Source organism: Epinephelus fuscoguttatus, linkage group LG8 (genome assembly GCF_011397635.1).
Source record: "Epinephelus fuscoguttatus linkage group LG8, E.fuscoguttatus.final_Chr_v1".
Classification (NCBI taxonomy): Eukaryota; Metazoa; Chordata; class Actinopteri; order Perciformes; family Serranidae; genus Epinephelus; species Epinephelus fuscoguttatus.
Window position 1 is genome coordinate 8,535,904 of NC_064759.1, and position 20,861 is coordinate 8,556,764.

Sequence of the window (20,861 nt, forward strand, 5' to 3'; positions counted from 1 at the left end):
GGTGGTCCAGTGGTTAACACTGTCACCACACAGCAAAGAGTTCCCAGTTCAAACCCTCCAGCTTCCTCCCACAGTCCAAAGACATGCAGGTCAATTGGTGACTCTAAATTGTCCGTAGGTGTGAATGTGAGTGTGAATGGTTGTCTGTCTCTATGTGTCAGCCCTGTGATAGTCTGGTGACCTGTCCAGGGTGTACCCTGCCTCTCGCCCAGTGTCAACTGCGATAGGCTCCAGCCCACTGCGACTCCCCACAGGATAGGCGGTTCTAGAACATGAATTAACCTGCATGTCTTTGGACTGTGGGAGGAAGCTGGAGTACCCAGAGAAATCCAGCGCTGACACAGGGAGAACATGCAAACTACGCACAGAATGGCTCCCCCACTACGGGTTCGAACCAAGGACAGTAGTCCAATTAAATGGCCTAGTTGAGCTATAACCGTAGCTCAACTTTGTGCCATGTTAATTTATTATGTTGATCTGTTCTGTACGACATCTATTGCACGTCTGTCCGTCCCGGAAGAGGGATCCCTCCCCAGTTGCTCTTCCTGAGGTTTCTACCGTTTTTTTTCCCCGTTAAAGGTTTTTTTGGGGGAGTTTTTCCTTATCTGCTGCGAGGGTCTTAATGACAGAGGGATGCTGTAAAGCCCTGTGAGGCAAACTGTGATTTGTGGCTTTATAAATAAAATTGATTGATTGATGTCACATTTAAATTTGCACTGGAAAGCTAACCATTGCCATCTATGACTGCAAACGACGAACGCACTCAAAAGCAGCATATCAACCTATAGTTCCTGAAGCTGCCCTTCCTGCCATGAAAACTATGTGCAGTTGCAATATATTTAAAAAGGCCTGACTCTTACAACTTATGTTGTAGATGTTACATGCAACAGTCATCCTAAAGCTATTGAAAAAGGATGTAACTATACAAAGCAATTATAAAATTAGTTAGTTAGTTAGTAGCAGCTAATTCCGAACATTTAAGTAGCAAATAAACAAAACAATCATATAGTAGCAGACATTAAAAAAAAAACAGGTTTTAAAAGGAACTGAAAACAACATACAGAGATTTGATTTACATGTCCAAAAAGCAGTAAGAGGAAGTACAAACGTATTTATTCTCACCCTTTCTCCATAAATTAAACTGTGCAATTAATGATCCTAGACCTATTCTCATATATTAAATTAATTACCAATAACATTTGTCTTACAGCAAGGTATAAAATAATTACAACAATACTTAGAAAATAAAAACTCTTATATACATACCTTATTAAAAAAAATCATCTCATCTTTATATCCTCATCCAATCATGACAGATGTTTTGCTTTGTCAAACCATGTAGGCCTACATATATACACAAAACCGATGATAATAAATAAATGAATAAATAAAGAGTAAAAATGAGGATATTAGGATCATATGTACCATACAGGACATGAGCTACTAACTGGAACACAGAGGCAAATGAGACACAATCACTCTGGTACAATAACAGCAAGGCCACAATTAAAGATTCATTTTTAAAGACTTACTTCCCGCCTTAACCACTGGGGGGCACTGTCACATCTCTACTCACAGACGAGCCGAGGAAGCAGCTGAGCTCCAGTGACAGAACTGTGCTCTTCATATGAAACCTTGAACATAATAGACGCCTTGATTGAACAATGTTATTATTTTGCAGCAGAACGAGGAGCCTCATTTAGGGATGCGTTTTGTTCCACTCGCAGTCCCGCCATCCAATCAGCTGTCTGTCTGAGTCCTCAGCCGCTCATGTAAGACGGATGGCTCCACAGAACAGCAGCTTGCACAAACACTATGCTTGGCTGCCCATCTTTACAACTCGTCTCACATTATTTGTCCCATTTCAGATGTCCCACAGGTCTTCAGCGGGACATCAGGCGGCATGTGCTTTGTGTCCGTTTTAGCAGTGAGGTCAAGTTTACATCAAGTTACAGAACATTAAACACAACTAGTTTGGATTTAAACAATGAAATCATTAAAGTGTAAGATGTGAAGATGACATCATGTGAATGACATCTTACCACTTGTGTACGTTTTTCACTTTCTGGCATGTTTTTGTTTTGTTTTTTATTTTAGCTACAATCCAAAGCTTCAGCATGTCGGCAATTACTCTGTGGGTGATCATTAGTGTCATTCAAGCCTCAGCTCCAGGACGGCTTCAGCACTTGGCATCTGTTTAATTTCGCTCTGTTTAAAGGGGTAGAAAAGCCGTCACGAATCCCCCCAACATTAACAATTTCACTTCAGTTCTTTGATTCCAACCTCAGGCCTCTCCACGGGTGTGTCAAAAACATGGCTTGCCAGAACAGCCCATTTTCCCTCCAGCGCTGAACCTTTTTCATGTGAAGGTGGTTTCAAGCTGAAAAATGCCCTTCCAAAATCGGATGCACGTTGCCCAGATGCATGTTGGCAGTGCCCGGTCATGCTTTCAGGAAGGGTGATTAAAGTCTAATGGGGCTCCTGATGTGACAGCAAACAGTGGCGGGAAATCTCCGTCTTTAAAGGAAACTTTTCATTAATTTGCAGCCTGGAGTTTCTCGCAGCAACATCTGAGCGACACAACGAGGACTCTCCTTGAAAAGGCGGCTACAACCCTGACAAATGAGCGAGTGAATCCCCCATTAGGCTAAAAATGACTTTGAGAAGGGCCCAATGTCATGAGCACATTGTGTAAGACTAGTAAGTCTAATCACAGAATGCAGAGCTCTTCACCAGTAATTATGGCAACTCATCAAAAAGAAAGTCATCCTTTGTGTCTCTTGGTATTCAGATGTGTTTTCTTCCCAGCTTGTCAATGAAGATATTTTTGACAGGCATCATTGTTCAAGTTTACACCTTGCTGATATGAACCACAACCAAGGAGAATATGCTTTCAGTCGTATTTTTGGTTTGTTTGTCAGCTCGCAGGGTATTTAAAAATAATTATTTAAAGGATTTCTTAATATTGTGCTAAAAAAGCAGGTAAATGTATCACATCATTGTCAATAGGCCCTTTTACTCTGCCTCTTCAAGGCAGGAATTTCACACCGTTGAGGATTTATACTTGACCGACAGACCGTGCACAGTGGCCTACACACATGGCCTACGGCATTGTGAGCGTTTATATTTGTGCGGTGGTGTGTCTGTGTCACTCTTAAGTTACACCTCTGGTGGCGGAGGTTTCTGTGAAGTGCTGTTTAGTTTTCAAACAAGGATTAATAGAGACTATTTCAAAAACAAGTAAACAAATCAGCTTCACTATAACTCACAGCATTCACAGACAAAGTACTTGTCTTTATCTGGACACATTTTCCCAACACATACAACATGCTAAGCACAAGCCTATAGCACTTTACATTGTATAAATTAGCTAAGTGGCTAGCAGACTTTTCCTCTACTCATATGAAGCCCAGGACAACAGCAACATTTAACAAAGGTAACGTTACAAAATTTGGCTCCATTACAACTCCCAAGGTTCACTGACAAAACAACTGTCTTATACTAAACATGTTTTCCAAACAAATAAAACATGCTAACATTATTAGCACAAGCCCATGGCATTATAGATTGTCTAAATTAGACTAGCGGCGAGCGGAGATTTCCTCTGCTCAAATGAAGCCAGGATAAATCCCAAAGTATAAATCCCAGAAGGAAAAAGCACACACAAGATTTAAAATGCTACTTTTGTGGAAGCTTTATTGTCTTAATTGTCTTATTGTCAGAGGCGACATGGGTGTAATGTTTTGACGACATGTTATGTATGCAACCTACCACCAGCAGATTTAAAAAGCAGTTAGAAGCAGTTAGCAGCTAACTCAAAAAGAAGAACTGCAACTGAAAATGTTCGCAAATTGGGAAAACAATGAGGTCCAGGAGCTTCTTACCCTCCGAGCAGAGGATGAGATCAGCTGCCATATAACAGGGACAGGAAATGATTGTTATTGCCATGTTATGTCATTGTTATTGTTTATAAAGCGCTGCCAATGCTTCTATGTCACACTAGAAGCTGACACTGTTGTGTTACATTTCATGCTTTGTGTTTTGATTCCTCGATGCCGGCATGCTATCTAAAATCACACACTGGGGCGTCATGATGCTGCTGTCATTTGGTTCTGTGTAAAAATGTAAAGGCGGCATAAAGAAGGGACTTTGTAATGGCTCCATAGTGCAGCTAATGTGTAATGCATGACTGCATGGCTGTATGATAAGGATGGAGGACATTACAGCTCCCCAAAAAATGAAGCCAAAACATCTCGAACACCCCCTGGTGGCTGGCTGCAATATAGGTCATAAACCCCACCCACTCCATGTTAGCAGATGGGACCTGGGCCAAACTAAAACTACAACAGTGCATCAAACATGGTTTCTGTCATTTAAAGTAGATCTTTTCATGCTGTGTGTTAGTTTATTTTTGGATGCCATAAAAAGGGGATGTGTTCAATCTCATTTTTCAGCTACTGAGGTTGCAGGTTGGGTCTAACAACCAGATGCTGTTTGCATGGCTAAAAAATAACTTAATATTTTCTGAATAACTACTGTGTACTGTTGTTTGAACAGAACTGTTTCTCCATAGCTACCAAGGTCTGCAAAGATAGTCACCAGTATAAAGATCTATTCAGTATCTATTCTGACTCAGTGACCTGGCTAACTTGTGCTGCAGCAGAACCAGATGAATTCATCGAAACAAAAACTGTGTCTCTGTCTCGTCCTTGTCCATAAGTATAGCTGAAAAGAGGCTGCAGCAAGATTAGATTCAAACTGGACGTGTTGCAGGCAGTATTCAATTTAAGCTAAAACTTACACTTTATATTTCTTCAACTACTCTGAGAAAAACAATCAAAAAAGCTTCACCATGGCCACTAGCTAGCTGCTTTTGTCCAAAATGTGGTGCTGGGCTGTTAGTGTACAGTGTGTCCACTGCCTGCAACCTGCTGTGGCTGAAAACATCACTCTGAGACAGTGAGAGTGAACCAAAATAGTGAGGTTGTGGGCTGTAAAACCCAAAACAATGAGCTGGAAGCCACTAAAACGGGTTGTAGAGCTGAGGAGGACTGCACTATGAGCAACATCTTTCACAAAAGGTATGTTTGGAACTTAACTTTTGTAATAGTTCTAAGAGCCCCCCTTTTTGTTGTGTCTACATCGCAAGAAATAATCAATCAATCAAACAATCATAGTTCTTAAAACGCTGTTTTAAGGGACCTTTTAGGCTCCTGCTGTAAAACTTCAATTAGTAGCCCCGGCTATTGTTTGCTTAAATCACTGAAATCAACAGGCCTATCTGGGACAGGCCTTTAATTCTTTTTATGCAAAATTGTTGCCCAGCAAAGATGGGAAATACAACTAATCTGTTCATTTGAACCAGAATGAATATTACTTGTGTAAAAATTAAACTTCAGATAGAATATATAATCTGGCTCCAACAAACAGCATCAGGGAGAGAGTTACGGCACTCAAGGATTATGGCACCCAGCACACCGACACAGCACCACTTTATCCTGTTAAAACAATACTCACAACTTTGATTCATTTTTATGAAAAACCCTTTTGATTCTTTTGATCTGAGGACCTTTACGGACTTAAGGAACATGAATAACTTCCAGGGTAATCGAGGAATGGACACATAATTTGAGATAGCCAACAACCAGGTTTCATACATGTGAAGAACTTCTATAAAAAAAAAACAGAATTACTTGGCGACCGGACCAGGCCTTTATTTGTCAAAATTTGTAGCCACACTGTGTGTTACTGGGCGTTTAACTGGGACTAGGCTTTTAATTGAAGATATACTGTATTATGAGTAGGTACTCTCCCAGCAAAATAGGAACCTGGGGTGTCAAATTCATTTTAGTTTATGGGCCACATACTGTATAGCCTAGTTTGATCTCAAGTGAGCCAGACCAGTAAAACACTTTCATAACTTCTAACTTATAATAAAAAGTAGGTGTAGGAGGCCCCGGGGCAGACCCAGAACACGCTGGAGGGATTGCATATCTCATCTGGCCTGGGAACACCTTGGGGTCCCCCAGGAGGAGTTGGACAGCGTTGCTGGGTGGAGGGACATCTGGGGTGCTTTGCTTGGCTTGCTGCCCTCATGACTTGGCCGCGGATAAAAATAGATGGAATGGATGGATAGACCTTTCCTTCTTCTTCTTTCAGTGTAAAGGAGTTCAAGTGAAAACATTCATCAATTTACAAAACAGATGAACAGCCTGCGATGTCTTAAGAAAAATAAGTTCAATCTCAACAGTGTGTCAGTTTTACTGTCATTAATGTATATGTGCATGTTTCCATACATTTCCACTCCTGTGCAGTGATGCTGGCATCTCCACACGAAACTGAAGTGGAAGCGATTGAGTTAGCAGGTTAAAAGTCATCCCCTGGTCCCCATGGCTTGTAAAACCATTGACAAATCTAAAGATCTGGCGGTGCCTTCACAATAGGGTTCCTCATTTTCCATGAAGTAGGCTAGTCACTGTTTTATTTGCTCCTGAAACCCGGCACCTCTTAGCCTTCACAAGTGCATCACTATTACGTGTGCAAAGTCATCCAGTGGGCCGGATTGGTACCTTTGGGGGGCCGATCAATGCCAATGTTTGACACCCCTGATTTAAGCATATGTTGACTGGTTGAATACAGCTAATACAGCACCAGCAACCGTCATTTTAGAAAGTTATTAATGGTCTGACGGTGAAAATACAATGCAATTTTGATTCGTCAAAGCAAAAGTGATGTAGCTAACCACTGACTGGCTTACAGTGCATCACTTCAGTGTTCCCATTCGTGGGTCGAATGCAACAGAAAAAAATCCCTGAAAGGTGTGCAGTTCTCGGGGAATCTCCCCAATGGGTAGCTCCTCTCAGGGAGTCCCTGAACTGTTCGGTCTGAAAACGCCTACACATGCAGTCGTGTGATCCGCTCCTAATATCACATGTTGATTGTAGCTGCTTTGAGTTACCGAAAAATCTGAATGAAATACTCAGTAATCAACAAAGTCATCAAATTCCGTACAGCACAGTCAGCACAACACACCCAACATTTCAAGTGAAGCACAGAGTTAATGAAACAGACAGACAGTGATGGAAACTTCCTCTCTCATGTCAGCAGCGATGCAGATTTCAGTTTGCCTCAAGCGAGGATACTCTGCACTGACACAGATCTCTGCTGTTGTTGTTGTTGCTCAAGTAGTAGTCGTAGTAGTTGTTGTGGTGGAAATCACAGTTTATGTAACAGAAGTTACGCCAGAGTAGCGTCCCCTCATATAAATGGGCTTAAATAATAAATACAGAGCTATAGGGGGTCCTGACCCGGACGTATTAAATATGCATAACCACTACAGAGGAATGAAGTCGTGAAGATCACACACACGCACACACACACAGCTGTATTCAACAAAACAACCGTCTGACACACACCCCGGACCCTTTTTAAGTCAAACTGATAAACAGCTCCCAAAACACTTCCCGCGGCATGCACGTGTGACTGTGTGTGTGTGTGTGTATTGACTTTGTGGCACAGTATTGTGCTGCTTTCTTTCTACTTCTCTCCATATCTCAAACAAACTATTGATTTCTATTTCTGTCCGCCCATCTTTCTTTAGTCCTTTACTCCCTTAACAACACCCGCCACCCTTCCTCCTCCTCCTCCTCCTCCTCCTCCCCCCCCTCTCTCCAACTCTGGTATTTCCCAACGAAGCCCCCTCCTCACCTCCCCTCTGTCACCCCCCCCTCCTTCCCTCTTCCTCTCCCTCCCCTCCTCTCCTCAGATGGATTCTTCAGTCAGCCGAGTGGAACTGGTGCGGCTGCTGGAGAGATAGGCAGAGAGGCAGAGAGGCAGTGCTGAACAGACGCTGGGTCAGAGCGCTCAGTTGCTTCAGACAATCACAGGGGAGCGAGAGAAAGACACAGGAAAAAGAGACACAGACAGAGAGAGACCACATAGAAAGATAGATTCAAAACAGAGAAAGGGGAGGGAGAGACAGGGGAGGGAGGTAAATATGTGACAGGATGTGGTTTCCCTGAGCTTGCAGAACATCGGTACACAGGCATACTTTGAGCATGACCTAAACACACCGAGCTTACAAGTGTGTTTGAGCTCCGTTAGGTGGCGAAGGGGGAAAACGAAGCAAATCGCTGGAGCTGCTGCTGCTGCTGCTGAGCCCGCTCTGGTTTCTGTGTTGCCTGTCGGAGGATTGTGTTTCCTTTAAGCCAGCCAGCTCCACGGCAACCTCAGTCAGCTCGTCGGACAAGGATCTGAACCTCCATCCTTCCTCTGAGTAGAATGCGTTTCTCTGCTGGAAGCTCTGGTCCAGTTGCTGCCTTCGTGTCCAAGCAGTGAACTTTTCAACAAAGATTTGTGAAACAGGTACGTTTGCTTTCAGTTTGCCTCACAGCCTCCCAGCATGTGCATGAGTTTGAACTTCCGAGCAGACGTGCGACCGTACTCGCGCCTCGCTCTCTGGACAGCGGCCACTGTAAACTTGGACTGCGTGGTAGCAATTGTTTACCACAGAGAGTTGATTCATTAGACGATGCCGCAAGCCACAAGTTTGGCTTCTGAGCGGCGTGTTCGACAACAAGCTCTAAATCCACTGCTACCACACAGACACACACATGTTCGCACATTCGCATGCTCGCACACACTCTGGCCATTCATCATCATGCACATCAATAGGTCTGCTTGTTTTGAAGTCACATGTGTGATGGATGGTACAGAGCGGGGCTGAGAATGCCAAAAATGTCTACCTGGATCCAATCAGGGACCAAACCCTGACAGTGTTTCAAGATGTTTCTGGCTTACAGTATCACCACTCCCACTAGTGAGGGGAGAGACGGGGGAGTGTGGGATTGTGAGCTACTGTACTGTACGTAGGAAGGGTAAAAGTATGGGTTTCCCTGTGTGTGTGTGTGTGTGTGTGTGTGTGTGTGTGTGTGTGTGTGTGTGTGCAGCATGCGTGCTTAAACATCCATGTCTTTCTGTACAAGTGGATGTTTACATGCTAAGACTATGTGCTCCGGTGCATGAGTTCATCCAAGCATGCGTGCGTGTGGAAGGAGGTTTAAAGGGAAAAACAAGTTGAGCGATGGCAGGAGGTGAAGGAAGGGCGGGGGATGTCAGGGAGGAGGAAGACGAGGGCATGAGAGAGAGGAAAAGCCGGGGGAAGAGGGGAAAAGTGTGTGTGTGCGTGTGTGTGTGTGTGTGTGTGTGTGTGTAAGACAGAGAGAAAGTGAGTGAGAGAGCTCAGTCTGACTGAACTGCTGTTAATTAGTTCCAGCTGGTGAGCTGTGGAGCGTCAGGCTGCGTTAACTCTACAGTGGTGGTGGGTCAGGAGTTGCCTCTGTCTCAGTCTGTCTGTTTCACACACACACACACACACACACACACACATGCATGGAAAACATACACAGATAAACAAACCCAGGGGCATTAAAAAGAAAAAAATCACCTATAAAACACAGAGCATATGGGCAGCTCCACAAATACAAACATTGAAATATGACACACACACACACACACACACACACACACACACACACACACACACAGACCAGAATAAACACAAAAAGACACACAACATATTTATGCGCACATGTAGCTTCATAAACAGTCAAAACAAGCAGGCAACAACATGTAAAACGCATGACACACAAAATACACAAATACAAACAAAAACACATTTATGATTCATTGACAACAGCACAGTGTAAACACACGCTGTACACACACGTGCACAGGGGGCATAAACAGCCGTGTGTTTGATGTCAAGTGTGTAAATCAAAGGGTAGATGCAGTGAATGCGTGTAACATACAGTGAACTCATGCAGTGCCACACGTGAGCATGCATACATGCTTTACATTCACATGACATGAGCACACAGACACGCACTGGAAACACACACATACACACGAAAACACTCCATAGAAAGCCCCATATGGCTGCTGGATGCTCTGCAGCTCGGCTGTTGGAAATGTGGAAGTGATTGTGGTTTTGGGCTTCGCTACAATGTCACGTCGAAAAGTGAATCATTACACAGGGCAAAAGGTGAAGAAACCATTACCTTAAAGGGCTAATGCACCCAAATTACAAAAAAAGCACATTTTCTCTTTTAACTTTAGTTATATGTGTCACTCTCCAGATTTATTTATTTATATTCTTTCTTTCTTCTCTCTCACACTCAGCTCTGCCCCACTCACTCACTAACAAGTTCTCCAGCAACACTTTTTAGAGCTGTTACCTGATGTGCACCTCCCCAGAAATGTAACTACACTCCCTGTCTGTTTCTGTAAGCTGAAACCATTTCCCTCAGTGGAAACCACGCTTTACTTTACTTTAATTTCACAGATAAGAAACAATAAATTGTGAAGACAATAAAGCCTCCACAAAAATAGCATTTTAAGTCTTGTGTGTGATTTATTTTGGCTTCATAAGAGCAGAGGAAATCTCCGCTATTCGCTAGGCTAATTTATACAATGTAAAATGCCATAGGCTTGTGCTAATAACGTTATCATGTTATATTTGTTTGGAAAACGTGTTTAGTGTAAGACAGTTGTTTTGTTGGTGAATCTTGTGACTTGTAATGGAGCTGAATTTTGTAACGTTACCTTTGTTAAATGTTGCTGTTGTCCCTGGATTTATATGAGTTGGGGAGAACTCTGCTAGCTGCTAGGCTAATTTATACAATGTAAAATGCCATAGGCTTGTGCTAAAAACGTTAGCATGTTGTATTTGTGGGGAAAATGTGTCCAGATAAAGACAAGTGTTTGTCTGTGAATGCTGTGAGTTTTAGTGAAGCTTATTTGTGTACTTGTGTTTGAAATAGTCTCTATTAATCCGTGTTTAATGTGTGTTTAATGTGTGTTTTGAATCAACTAATCTTTACAGCACTCCAAAGAAACGGCACTTTCGACCAGTGGTTTGGGGGTGTAACTGTTGAGCAACTGCATATTTTCAAGCAGGAAAATAAAATCCCCGTCTTCGCATTTTGATCACAGTCTGTTTTTATAAAACTGTTAGTGACATCTCAAATGTGGCTCTGAACATGTAGACCATTTCATAGAAAATACCCAGATATATATCGTGTATCACCAGGCAGCCTATAAATACCAAGACATGAATTTTTGTCCATATCACCCAGCCCTGTTTATTCCCTTTCCTCACATTTGAAATATCTGTATTGGAGATTTATGCCAACCAAGTACAATGGAGTTGAATGTAATTTAATCTGAGGTACTCGCAGCATTGAAAAATTAGACACCACTTCCTAATACAGTTCCCTTTATAAAGAGCTTATAACTTACTAATGACTCAGGGGAAAGTCCATTAATAAGAACACCACATTTTCTTTCTTTGTCATTTTAGCCGCAGCTCCTCAGCTCAGCACTCACCTTCTGAAAAGGGCTGCAGGGCACCAGGACCTAAATCCATTTATTAACAAGTTATTAACCTTTACAGCTGTAGGCTTGACTGATTGTGGTAAAAACGTTTTTACTCGTGATTTATTACCATTTAGAGCTGCAGACGACTTGGTAATGTTTGGTGATGGCTTATTAGAAAGTGATGAAGTCATGACTCTTTATTAATGACTTTACTAACATTTATAACTGCAGACTTGATTAACCCATGTCCCTTTAATAATGATGTATTAGAAATTGCAGGGATACTGCGATGTTTTACTGCTGTGCTTCTATTAAGTTGGGGACCTGTAAGAGACAGAATTGAAGCAGCAGAGGCCAAATTATCTTGACTTTTGGTATCCAGTATGGTTCACACTACATCCTACACTTCCCATAATGCAACTGAATGGCATCTTAGAGATTTCCGGACTCGTACATATCCATTTCTTTCTACTCCAGTATCATATACATGTCTCTAAGTGACTTAGTGCATGAGGTGACTTTGTCATGTGATGATGGAGGGAATGGTGATGACGGGCTCTAGTTTCGCAGACCGGGCGAGGCGGGGGCGCAGTGCACCTGCGCTTCACCAACTGGGTGTGGACAGGCGCATTTTGCAAGTTTGGCAAACCGTGCGCACTGGCGCAGCTACTCGTCTTTCCCACCTCCGTCCCTCCTACCTGCACAAGTCGGAAAGAGGGAGGAGAGAAGGCGTGGAGTGGGTTTTACACACATCACACCAATCAAATGAGCCCCTCTCCTCGCCCTTAAATGCGCCGCGGGAAGGCGTAATGAGAGTTTACTCAATTCGCCAAGGCAGAAGAGAGCAGCAGCATCAGATGGCCAAACTTCTCCCAGGAGGAAACTGATGTTTTGGTCTGGGAGGTCCAAACTAAGTCCGAATATACGGAACTGCGAGCAGACCTCCACGGGCTGATGATGCAAAGGTAGCCTAGGAGGAGGTCACCACAATTGTAAATCAATGTTGCGTTTCTCTCGTGCGCGCTCTCTCTCCTTCTCTCTCGCAGTCTCACTCTGTTTCTTTTCTTTTGACTTTTCTAAGATGACAGATGATGAATATATACTCCCTATCTGATGCTGTGGCTGTTTGTGGTTGGCTGAGAGGGATGTGAACTCATCAGTTTGCAGCTGTGTGTTGGGTTTCCATTACGCGTGCCACACGTGCCAAACGGTGCCAATCCCCTTTGATCTGACATCAGATCATCAGATGTGACGGGACAGTCGATAAAGAGATACATTTATGTGCTGATTGCAGATAGTTGCATTGAATAATGTTTTTTGGGGTATTTATTGTATTGTTAATGTGCCTGACATTCTGGAAACCTGTAAGGTTTTGATGACGTGTGCGCATTGTCCGCTGGTCAGCCAAACTTCGGCTTACACCGGCTGCGCTCCACCTGCGCTGACAGTAGACCTGGTTTCAGCTGGCGAGCTTTTAGCACACCTTGGGCGAAGCCTTTTGGCACGAAACTGTCACTGCGCCAAGCTGGATCTGTCGATACCTCCCCCTGCTGCGCCGCCACACCCATCTCAGCGCACCTCAGTCTGCCAAACTACCAAACTGAGCGTGCCTCGGGTTGCGCTGCTCGAAACTAGCTCTGCGCGGGGTTCGCCACCCTGCGCTGTGCCGGGAAACTAGAGCCCGACATGTCACCAAGCTGAGACCAAGCAGAAACCTCCAGGTCGGAAAAATGAAGCCAAAGCATAAGTGCCAAAAACTGCAGTTCCTCTAATGGCCACTTGAGGCTGGCTTCAAGAGCGAGTCAATCCCCATAGACTCTCGTGTTAAAATGCCCAACTTTACAGCCGAAATAAACATGTTTACAGCCTGGTACACAAAAAGGTTTTCATCTCTATAGCTAATAACAACTGTACAAGGGTTTTAATGTAACTCACATTTTATCAGACATATTTAAGGGAGGGCCACTTGAGTCACAGGATGTCTGTGAGGCATTGCTACACCAGTCTCTGAGTCAGATCAACCCCTCGCTGCGGACATCCAAAATGCTGAACTTGAGGCTTCAAAACAGGAATCCACAAACCAATGGATGACATCACTCTAGCTACATCTTTTAGGCCACTGGTTGACATCAACAAACAGCAAAACTGGTTGCAATTTACCAAGTCATTACTGTGTTTCCAGCAGCTTTTAAAGCACCAAACATGGCTGTTTCGTGGTGACCCATTGCTGTTATTCCAGCGGGGATAGGGTCATGAAAAGCGGTCGTTTTTTACAGACATTGCTGCTTTTGTATTTCAAGCCACAACATTATCTTTTCAGGGTTCATAACCAAGTGTTTTTTGTGTCTAAATCTAACCATGCATTAACCACAGCTTGTTGAAACATAACATTTCAGAGTACATGCTATCATAAAACTTCAATTAAAAGCCTAGTCCCAATTAAACGTGCAGTCCCTTTTACTAGCCCGGTGTGGCTACACATTTTGACAAATAAAAGCCTCTCTCAATTAGACGCCTGGTCTGGTTGCCAAGCAGTTAATTTTTTTAATATAAATTCTTCTGATGTATAAAACCGGATAGGATAAAGTGGTGTTGTGTTGGCATGCTGGGTGCCGTAATCCCTGAGTGCCATAACTCACATTCTCTCTGATGCTGTCTGCTGGCACTAGATTGAATGAATGATTCATAACTGATACGTTATCTGAAGCCTAATATTCATACTGGTTTGAGTAAACAATCCAGATCTTTGCTGAGCAACAGTTTTGTGTGAAAGGAATTAAAGGCCTGTCCCATATAGGTGCCTGTCCTAAATATAGGCCTGTTGATTCAGAGTCAGAAACCCATGAAAAAAGGCATCCATTAACGTCGGTATCAAACGCAGCCAGTTGCCGTTCTAGTTTAATGGCGCCCAGTGGTGTCAGGGGGAAATGCGGGGGCACAAGGACAAAGGTTAAGGCGGCGAAAGTCCGACTGTGGTGGGTGGGTGGCGCTGTGGATGGGTCCAACAAACACTGACTTTCACCCAAGAGAGCGGTATAATGCCAAACCCTGTTCATTTCTCCTAAATCAAACCATGTGTGTTTGTTGTGGAAGGAAAAAAAAGTCAATTCACAGTGTTTTACCGACATAGTGCATTTATTTTGACGACTGTATGTAAACCTTAAATTTCCTGTGAAAACAGAAGTGTATTTTTAAAGAACACAATGCATGTAACAGACAGAACTTGACATGTCAACAACCAACGCACCCAGGGTACCTTTCACGTCGTATCTGGACGTGGAAAGTCCACGACCAAACGTCGTTATGTGACAAGATCGGAGTGAGAATGTGTTGATTTCACTGATTTAAGCAAATAATAGCCCGGGCTATCAAGTGAAGTTTTACGGTACATAATAACATGCAAATGTTAAGTATCGGTGGTTTGCAGAAATGTACAATGCCGACATTTTTCCTGGTGATTGTCATCTTTCTTTTAGACATTATACAAAAATTTAAACAAGCTGGGTAGTACAGAACTGATGACTAAACTGAACTCAATGTGTAAAATCAGTGGAGTGCCCCTTTAAGAGTCGGGTTCTTAAAACCTTGGGTACACAAAACTAAACTAACTTCATGGCTAAATACTGCTAAGCAAAGGGAGAAAATACCCGTCTTGTAATTTTGGTGGGCCAACCCTTTAAAATCAGTCTACATTTATCTGAACACTGACACATGAACCTGTCTGTTACAACATACAGTAGCCGTCACTGTGATTTAAAACTTTACTCATTTACTCTCTGAATCCTTTCTCTCAGCCATCACTTTGTGTATTTTCTGAACCTGTGCTGATTTTCTTTCGCTCCAGTCTTTTAGCAAACATGTATTTTAATCAACTTATGTTTGCTATCTGATCCGGGCACAGTGAATCCCCCCGTGCGGTGTGAAATTTGATTAAGGTAATTGGCAAGCGTTGGCTGGTGTAAACCACAGTGTGTACTCCTCTCCACTCAGTATGTATAGACAAACACCCACAGACCGACACAACAAAACACAAGAACATTTTATACTCCGGAATATTTAGGGTACGTCTAATTGAAAGGTGGTTATTTTTAAACCATTTTAATTTCATTCTACTCTCATTTCATGCTGCGCCTGTTTGATGCCAGAGAGAAACTCGCAGAAGCTTCACATCGGGGATGCGATGAAATATAAATATATGGAGGATTTGATTTCAAAATAAGTTGCAGAAGGTGACTTTTAGTCTTGTAAAATCAAAGCAAGTACAAAAATTAGATAATGATAACACATTACTCTGTGGTTGGCAGAATTATCTGTACTTTTGAAGTATTCAGTGCTTCATTCCAGGTATTTTTTATGATGTGGTGCATTTTGGATAGAAACTGCTGTGATTTGTTCCAATTTGGCATCCGTACTGGCAGTAATATAAAACTTTGGGCAGTAAACATGGCGGAATGACACACTGGTAGATAAGGTGTGAATTTTGCAGTTCTCATGACAGGGTGTCATCTAGATTGCAGCCTCGGCTGCAAGTCTCACATCTTTTCCCTCTGAAATGCTCAGTTACAAGATCTCGGGCAAAGATTATTTTCTCTCACTCCCCTGCTAGGTGACAGTGATCGTGCTTTTGAAGATACTAAGTTATTCAAGCCTCTGGCATTGCCCTAGACCTGAGACGGCATATTAGGATGAATCCTCCAGGCAAGACGGAAAACAAAAGAGCCAATATTCAGCCGGTTGTGTAGTAGCTTTGCCTCGAAGCAAAGACAAAGAAAAAAAAAACATCCCCCTTGATATTTCTATAAGGCAAATTGACTCCTGTTGTAATGGGTGGTCAAGAAAATTGCAGCAGTATTGATTGGGTAATGTTCAACACGGACATGTCGATAGGGTGTCTGAAAACCTAAGAACTTGGCTTCGGCTGGCTTTAATAAAAAATGACCTGCCTGGAGCAAGTTCACACAAAGCAATGAGTCACTCACAGAAAATCTCTCCAAACCCCTCGGTGTTTTAGAGAAAAATTGCAAAGGGGGCAACCAAAGAATTCTTTCCTTTTTTTTCTAAGTATTTCTGTCTCCTGCTTCCTTGAAATGACAAACACTCCTTCTTTCACCGTGTTGCTTTGGCTGCAGCTTGAAAACATTTAACAGGGTGTTTGTTTCAGTCGGGTTGAGACAACGTTTCGCTTCTCACTTGTGAGAACTGTACAAATCCAGCGTGGATGCACGTAACGAATCAAACTCATGACTGTCAGGGACATGCAGCGAGGAGAGGAGAGGAGGGGGACAGGAGGACATGAGTGTCTGCTCCTGCACATGGAGGAGTGGGAAAGAGGAGGAGGAATGGATGAAGAGGGGTGTGAGCTTATAGCGCCCAGAAATGGAGAAAGAAGAGAGACACCGACAATGAAAGAGCGAGGTTGAGAAAGATTGGTGCCTATTATTCTCCTGAGAAGGGAATAGTCATAGAGGGGTTTGGTTCCCATGGCAATAGCTCTCTCGATGCATGCGCGCGTGTGTGTATTTGTGTGTGTGTGGACAGACTGTAACCGGGCCTTGAGACTGTACGGAGATGAGGTTGGCCGAGGCCATGGCGATCTGCGGAGCCACCCGGAGCCTTGAAACGGCGGAGAATCTCAGACAGACACTATTGTTTACTCGCCTGTTCTCTCTGCCTCACTCATCACCCCTCATCTTCCTTTTTTTCCCCCCTCCTGCACGCTTGCTGTTGTGTATCGTCCTTGGGCATTCACAGCAAATATAACAAATTCAGTGAGTTGAAAAAGCAATTCCACCTTTGGCACCCGTGGCCTCCTTGTTGGGAGGGCGTAATGGTTTAGATGTGGAAATGTCTCCAAAAACAAATTTTGAGCCTTTGTGTTGCATTTTCAAGGTAGAAATGTATCAGGGGCCTCTCACATTATGATGTATCTACTCACAATACTTACACTTTGTGTGATGGCCTTTTAAAAGGAAATTATTAATTTAAATTTTTTAACCAGTGTGCAATGTCTAGACAGTGTAACAAAAAACATGACATTCTAGATGGTACACTGGTAAATTAAAGTGATGCAGTTTTCTCTACATAAGTAGCAGAAATTATGAAAACAATGACGATCGGCTTTTTAATCCACTATATTTGCTTAGCTGGAGGCAAAACAATTCTTTACAGACGTTAACCAGCTCTAGTAGCAAGTTGGTGGTGCATTCAGAAATACTCGTTGCAAGTGCCGGAGTGTACTCTGACACAAACTTGACCGTTCGTAAATTACTGTTCGGTTGTCTAGAGCACCGCAAAAAGTTAGCATTCGCATCGACATAGAGCCTACTCTGTAGCCTGATGTGCACCTACCCAGAAATGTTACTACTTGTTGCAGTGACGCACATCTCCTGTCTGCTCCTGTCTAAGCTGAAACTATTTCTCTCAGTGGGCACGAAGCTTTTATTTACTTTAATTTCACAGATAAGAAACAATAAATAGTGAAGAGAATAAAGTCTCCACAAAATGGCATTCCAAGTCTTGTTCATCCTGGCTTCACAAGAGTATTGGAAATCTCCACTCGTCGCTAGGCTAATTTATACAATGTAAAATGCCATAGGCTTGTGCTAATAACGATAGCATGTTGTATTTGTTTGGAAAATGTGTTTAGTATAAGACAGTTGTTTTGACGGTGAATGTTTTGAGTTTTAATGGAGCTGAATTATGTAACATTACCTTTGTCAAATGTTGCTGTTGTCCCTGGATTTATGAGTAGAGGAAAAGTCTGCTAGCAGCTAGGCTAATTTATACAATGTAAAATGCCATAGGTTTGTGCTAATAACATTAGCATGTTGTATTTGTGGGGAAAAGGTGTCCAGATAAAGACAATTGCTTTGTGAATGCTGCGAGTTATAGTGAAGCTGAATGTTTCAAGTGTATTTAACTATTTAACAACATAATAAAATAAACAAAACAAAACAAAAACAAAACATCACAGACCCCAATAAAACAGATTACAAAAGACTGCCAAACCAGTGTTTCCATAGATTAGACCTATATCTAGTGTCATTTAGTCTAGGGTTTGACAATATCATTATAATAGAGTTTTGAAACTCCTTCAAACTGCCACTAAAACTGAACATCAGACGCCTCAATAAGGCATGGACAACATTTAACATTGTGAGTTATTGTCTGTTCAGCCACATGGCACCAAGCTACCATTCAAGCCTACAGGCAGACAGTGCTAAAATCAAACCACAGGTTTTTTGGTGGACTATATCTTTAAAACAGTTTGAATAAAAAGCTCATGTAAAAGGCACATGCAGTATAAGCAGCTCCACACTGTAGACCGCTCTCTTCAAAGGGCTATAATCACCAAAGGTTGCAGCATTAACATCCTGCCTCAGTGTCCATTGTTTCTCTTTCTCTCATGGGTCCCTCTTTTTGCCATCCTCTGTCCCACTTAGGTGAGGATTCAAGGTGGTAAGGACGGAAGGAAGGAAGAGAGGGAAGAGTGGGGGATTTCCAGAGGGAGTGTGTTAACATTTTCAGCTGACGCTGTCACCCGCAGAAGGAGAGAGTGAAGCTGACGCTCAGAGGGTGAGGGGATCATTTGAGCAGACGTCAGGCTACTGGACACGTCGGCTGTGTGTCCTGTGACTTTTCTCCAAAATAGCTTGTTTGTAAGCGTTTGTTCCAGAAAAACAGCTCATAAGAGCATTTCCTTTGCCAGCTCGGTGGTTAGGCTCTGGTTAAGATTAAGCAAATGGTACTTTCACACACGATCTGTTTGGTTCAGTTCAGTCGAACTTCTTCCTTTAGGCTGGTGTGAAAGCTGTCAGTTGAACTCTTTGTTGTGTCAAAGAAAAGCAAAACAAACAGGATTTCTTGACAGACTTTGTGACTTCAGCATGAATTGAAAAACAAAATCTGCTGATGGTGAGCTGCTAAGAAAGCCATCTTCTGTTCTGTGCTGATGTATGCATGATGTATAGCCTATATTTAAGCAAGCTAATTTGGTAACCCCGGTAACGCCTACGCGTATCAGCACATCATTGCAGGGAATTTCCCTGATAAATCAAAAAATAAAAACTGAGTGAAACGTAACAATAACACAGCAACAGTTCTGAAACATCACAACACAAAATGTTTCTATAATATTATTTATATAATATTTATACACATTATAATATATAAGGTCCAACTGATGGTCATGATCAATTATTTCTGCATGAGCTCATCAGAGAGGATAAAGTTCACTAAAGTGCTGTGTGACTTGCAGCTAGTGTCGAGAATTTTACACACACACACACACACACACACACACACACACACACACACGCATACAGTATGTTGTTGGTAGGAGACAGAATCTGAAACAAGGTTTCACTCTGAGTAACAGGCTTCATTGATCTTGTGTTTTGTCTCTAAAATTCCTCTTCAATTCCCGTCTATAGTAAATACAAAGGTCCAATGTGACGCTCCTGATTCACACAGCCTGCTGTGGATTTCTCAAAGTTGGGGACACATGTCCACGTTATAGAGGAGGTCATATGGCCTGATAACACCACATCCACCACAGGTTTCAGATTAAAAAGACAATCTGTGGCGCAAAGTTTCGCTCAGTGTTAACCAACTTCCAACTAGCTTAGCTAACTGTATGTTGAAGAAGGTGTTTCTAAGGGGAAAATTTATCACAGTTATTTTACATTTCTTTTAAAGAAAAATGAAATAACTGTGATAATTAGTCATGTGATCTATGTATATTTAGCACACCTGTGTTGAGCGAACTTGAAGACGCCACAGGCGAAACACGTTCACTCTTAATAAAATCACAGTAATTCAGTTCAGTGAGCGGTGGTTTATGTCAATGATTTTATCTGAGATGTTCCTGTGGTCGACCAGCACCTGATCCTTGAGACTGGCTGTGCAGAGGGAGTTCGGTTTACTTATTAAAGTCTTTCTGTTTGATACTGACACCTATTTGTGAGGTTATTTCATGGGGACAAAATCTGGTAAATCAGGAACTAAAAAGCCTTAATAGGTAATGTCTACTTTATCTATTGTATCACTGTAACGGGTTAACAAGCCAAGTGCAAATATGAACAAATGTATATATATTTGAACAATCTTAAAGTTCTATTGTATTCTGTACCTGAAATCCATGCCTTTACTGGGATCTAGATAATCCCAAACTTTGGATTGAAGGTATCCAAATCCTACAAACAGTTTTGAACAACACCTACTGAAACAGTTTCAGATTCCTTCTTTTCAATTAAACAACATTTTTTCAAGTTTTGATCCAACCCAACAACTGGGCCAAAAGGATTTCTGCGTTGTTGGCCAGTAATCTCATTTATTAGATGAGTGTCCATTGTGACTCTTTGGATGACAAAAATATTGTACCTGCACCTCTTTTTACTTCTTTAACTACTAAGACAACTTCTGTTTTATCATATTGTTATTAACACATGCTAAAAAACAAACGCCAACACATCCTGAGCAGTGAC

The 20,861-nt window shown here is 42.4% G+C and overlaps 2 protein-coding genes across 2 annotated transcripts in view; one reads left to right on the plus strand and one right to left on the minus strand.

Annotated features, from left to right (window-relative positions):
* The window catches only part of LOC125892546 (cysteine-rich venom protein), a 201,552-nt gene that overhangs the window by 15,419 nt on the left and 165,272 nt on the right, over positions 1-20,861 (minus strand). The window lies entirely within an intron of this gene.
* The window catches only part of LOC125892545 (raftlin-like), a 172,282-nt gene continuing 159,232 nt past the window's right edge, over positions 7,812-20,861 (plus strand). Inside the window, exon 1 of the mRNA XM_049582531.1 lies at positions 7,812-8,364. The gene's annotated coding sequence lies outside the window, so the exon portion shown is untranslated. The remainder of the gene's footprint in view (positions 8,365-20,861) is intronic.